This window comes from Nicotiana tabacum, chromosome 18, assembly GCF_000715075.1.
Source record: "Nicotiana tabacum cultivar K326 chromosome 18, ASM71507v2, whole genome shotgun sequence".
Classification (NCBI taxonomy): Eukaryota; Viridiplantae; Streptophyta; class Magnoliopsida; order Solanales; family Solanaceae; genus Nicotiana; species Nicotiana tabacum.
Window position 1 is genome coordinate 158,079,626 of NC_134097.1, and position 4,491 is coordinate 158,084,116.

The window sequence follows — 4,491 nt, forward strand, 5'->3', positions numbered from 1 at the left end:
CAACATATATTCGAAACAAGTAAGGCTCATCCCAATAATACATGCGGCAGTCAGGATAAAACATTTTCTTTTGTACAGAGGAAAGGTCATAGGGAACTATACCGTTGGCCAGGTAATTTACAAAGTCCGCATATCATGGCACTTCTTCAAGACTAGTAGCGAGTAGCTGCTCGTCTGGAAAGATTTCCAGAATATCCTCAATTTCAACTGAGTTTTCAGCTCCCTCAAGTCGTGATAAATAGTTAGCGACTTGGTTTTTGGTGCCCTTACGGTCACGAATTTTGAGGTTGAATTCTTGCAGTAGCAGCACCCAACGAATCAGGCACGACTTAGACTCCTTCTTCTCAATCAAGTACCTGAGAGTTGCATGATCAGTGTATACAATTACCTTATATCCAATCAGGTACGATCTGAATTTGTCGAAAGCAAACACCACAGCCAACATTTCCTTCTCAGTCACAGTGTAATTCAGCTGGGCTCCACTCAGCATTCTACTAGCATAGTAGATTGGATGCATTAGCTTGTGTTTCCGCTGTCCCAGCACTGCCCCACTGCATAGTCACTAGCATCACACATGAGTTTGAATGGTTGCTCCCATTCGGAGGCAACAATGATGGGTGTTGTGACTAGCCTATTTTTCAGCTCCTCGAATGCTACCTTGTAATCATCAGAAAACAAGAAGGGGTGATCTTTTTCTAACAAATTACAGAGAGGGTTCGTAATTTTTGAGAAGTCTCTTATGCATCGCCGGTAGAAATCGGCATGCCCGAGGAAGTTCCTGATTGCTTTGACTGAAGTTGGAGGGGGCAGCTTTGCTATCACATCCACTTTAGCACGATCCACCTCAATTCATTTGCCTGACACTCGGTGCCCCAAGACTATGCCCTCTTGTACCATGAAATGGCACTTCTGCCAATTAAGAACAAGGTTAGTCTCAATACACTATTTCAACACACGAGTCAGATTTACAAGGCACTCATCAAATGAGTTCCCCACCACTGAGAAATCATCCATGAATACCTCCATTATGTCTTCCAACATGTCAGTGAATATGGCCATCATGCACCTTTGGAATGTGGTAGGTGCATTGCATAGGCCAAAGGGCATCCTTCGAAAGGCATAAATGCCATACGGGCAAGTGAAGGAGGTCTTCTCTCTGTCCTCTGGTGCAATGGAGATCTAATTGTACCTTGAGCACCCATCCAGAAAATAGAAGTGTGACCTCCCTGCCAATCTGTCTAGTATCTGATCAATGAAGGGAAGTGGGAAGTGGTCTTTTCGGGTGGCTAGATTTAACTTCCTGTAATCCATGCAAATTCTCCAACCCATGACAGTTCTCTTAGAGATCAGTTCATTGTTTTCATTTTTAACTACCGTCATGCCACCCTTTTTAGGTACACATTGAACCGGGCTAACCCAGCTGCTGTCAAAGATTGGAAAAATGATTCCTGCATCTAACCACTTTATTACTTCTTTCTTCACCACTTCCTTCATGTTGGGGTTTAGCCTTCTTTGGTGTTCCCTGGAAGGTTTGTGTCCCTCTTTCAGCAGAATTTTATGCATATAGTAGGCGGGGCTGATCCCCTTAATATCTTCCATGGTCCACCCAATGGCAGTCTTACACTCCTTGAGTACCTGCAAGAGTTGTTGTGCCTACACATCTAACAAACTAGATGAGATAATAATAGGTAATGTGGAGTCAGGTCCAAGGAACTCATACCTGAGATTGGCGGGCAGTGGCTTCAACTCCAGCTTTGGTGGTTCTTCGATGGATGGCTTGGCTGGAGGAGTTTCTCTATTTTCTAAGTGCAAGGGCTCAAATTCAAGAGTTCTATCCCAGAAGCCTCTGCCCTCTAATGTCAATACCCATTTTGCTAGTTCTTCTCCATTCACCTCATCTAAATTCATCAAACATGCAGCAAGAGGATCCTCAATAGTCAGCATCTCATCATCAGTTTCTACGATTACATCCACGACATCTCATCATTGTTATCATTTTTAACTACCATCATGCCACCCTTTTTAGGTACACATTGAACCGGGGTAACCCAGCTGCTGTCAGAGATTGGGAAAATGATTCCCATATCTAACCACTTTATCACTTCTTTCTTCACCACTTCCTTCATGTTGGGGTTCAACCTTCTTTGGGGTTTCCTGGAAGGTTTGTGTCCCTCTTCCAGTAGAATTTTATGCATACAGTAGGCGGGGTTGATCCCCTTTATGTCTGCCATGGTCCACCCAATGGCAGTTTTACACTCCTTGAGTACCTGCAAGAGTTGTTGTGCCTGCACATCTAACAAACTAGATAAGATAATAACAGGTAATGTGGAGTCAGGTCCAAGAAACCCATACCTGAGATGGGCGGGCAGTGGCTTTAACTCCAGCTTTGGTGGTTCTTCGATGGATGGCTTGGCTGGAGGAGTTTCTCTATTTTCTAAGTGCAAGAGCTCAAATTCAAGAGTTCTATCCCAGAACCCTCTGCCCTCTAATGCCAACACCCATTCTGCCAGTTCTTCTACATTCACCTTATCTAAATTCATCAAACATGCAACAAAAAGATCCTCAATAGTCAACATCTCATCATCAGTTTCTACGATTACATCCACGACATTAATAAGAGTGCAATTGGCGAATTCACTTGGTCTCCTCATAGATTTCTGCACATTGAATGTTATCTCTTCATCGTTCAATCTCATCTTGAGCTCCCCAGTCTTACAATCAATAAGAGCTCTCTCAGTGGCCAAGTACGACCTTCCCAAAATTATGGGAATTTTTTCATCCACCTTGCAATCTAAGATCACGAAATCTGCAGGGAACACAAATTTCCCCACCTGAATCAACACGTCATCCAGGATACCAGAGGGTCTTTTTACAGTCATGTCAGCTAGCTGCAACAACATAGAGGCGGGCCTAGCTCCTCCAATCCCTAGCCTCTTATAAATCGCTAGGGGAATAAGATTTATGCTGGCCCCTAGATCACAAAGTGTCTTAGCAAAAGCAAAATTACCAATAGTGCATGGAATTGTAAAGCTCCCTGGGTCAGATAGCTTCTTCGCAATTGGTCTAGTCACCACTGCACTGCAGGTCTGAGTAAGAGTCACCGTGGCCAAGTCTTGGAAATCAAATTTTCGGGACATTAAATCCTTTATCATTTTTTCATACCCAGACATCTCTTTCAAAGCATCTATCAAGGGAATATTTACCTAGATTTGTTTCAGCATCTCCAAGAACTTTTTATGTTGCTCCTCTTTTTTGTACTTAGCCAGCCTCTGAGGGAATGGTGTAGGATGTCTCTTCTTCCCAATGATTTGGGATTGCTCTTTATCAGCTGCCACCTCAACTACTGGTTCCTGGGCTGTCTCAGCTTCTTTCTCAGTCTCAATCTGAATGTTATTTTCTTCCTGGGCAGGCTGGACTATCACCTATGTCAGTTTCGTTGACTCATCTAGCTTAATGGGCACTGGTATGAGTGTCTCAGCCTGTCTGGTTTCTCGAGCTCTCTCTTGATCTACATTCAAATCTCTACCATTACGTAGACTCACTGTCATCAGCTGCTTCGGGCCTTGATCTTTTGGATTTATCTGGGTGTCTGCATGTAATGTCCCATGAGGACGATTGTTCAGAGACATAGAAATTTGGCCCATTTGCACTTCAATATTCTTAATAGCTGAATCATGTGCATCTACTCTCTCACTAATTTTAGCATTAGACCCAATAACCTGCTGCATCATTGCCTCAAGTCTAGAAAACCCATCTTCCTGTTGTCCACTATTCTACTGCTGAGGAGGGTGATACCCCTGCTGCTGATTCTGATTGTTATATCCCCGTGGCCTTGGGTAAGGTGCCATATTGTTAGGAGGTCTCATACCTCCCATGTTCCCATTGTTGAACTGTGGTTGGGCTGGCCTGTACGACTGATTTTGCTGGCCCCAATTCTGACCACCCTGTCTCTGGCCTCCATAATTAGACACATAGTTCATGTCTTCAGGGTAGTGATGATGATCATGTTCTGCATTCCACTGGTTACCAATTGACTGACTAATGCAAGATGTGCACAAGCCCCTATTGGTAGTATCTACGATGTGTACCTGCTGCTTCTGCCCTAACTCTTCCACCTTTTTGGTGAGTATACTCATTTGTGTCAATAAGGTGGCCATATTTTCAGCCATAGAGTTGGATGGATCTAAGGGCACTGAGTGAACCACTGGAGTGATAGGTGCATTCCTGGTTGTCCATCTCAAATTCTGTGCCATCTTGTCAAGCAGACTCTAGCCTTCTCTCCATATTTTTGCTCAAAAATGCTCCACCAGCTGAAGCATCGACAATGTTCTTCACGCTATCTGACAATCCCATGTAAAACCTCTACCCCAACATCAGATCTGGAACACCATGATGCGGACATATAACCAGCATCCCTTTGAAAGGTTCCCATGTTTCATGCAGTGTCTCCATTGGTCTCTGTTTAAAACTCAAAATTTCATCAATTTGTTG

The 4,491-nt window shown here is 43.8% G+C and overlaps 1 non-coding gene across 1 annotated transcript; it reads left to right on the plus strand.

The window, feature by feature from the left end:
* The first annotated feature begins 4,384 nt into the window (after nucleotides 1–4,384).
* LOC142173141 (small nucleolar RNA R71) lies at nucleotides 4,385–4,491 on the plus strand. The gene has a single exon (XR_012702574.1). It is a non-coding gene; the product is annotated as a small nucleolar RNA R71 (small nucleolar RNA).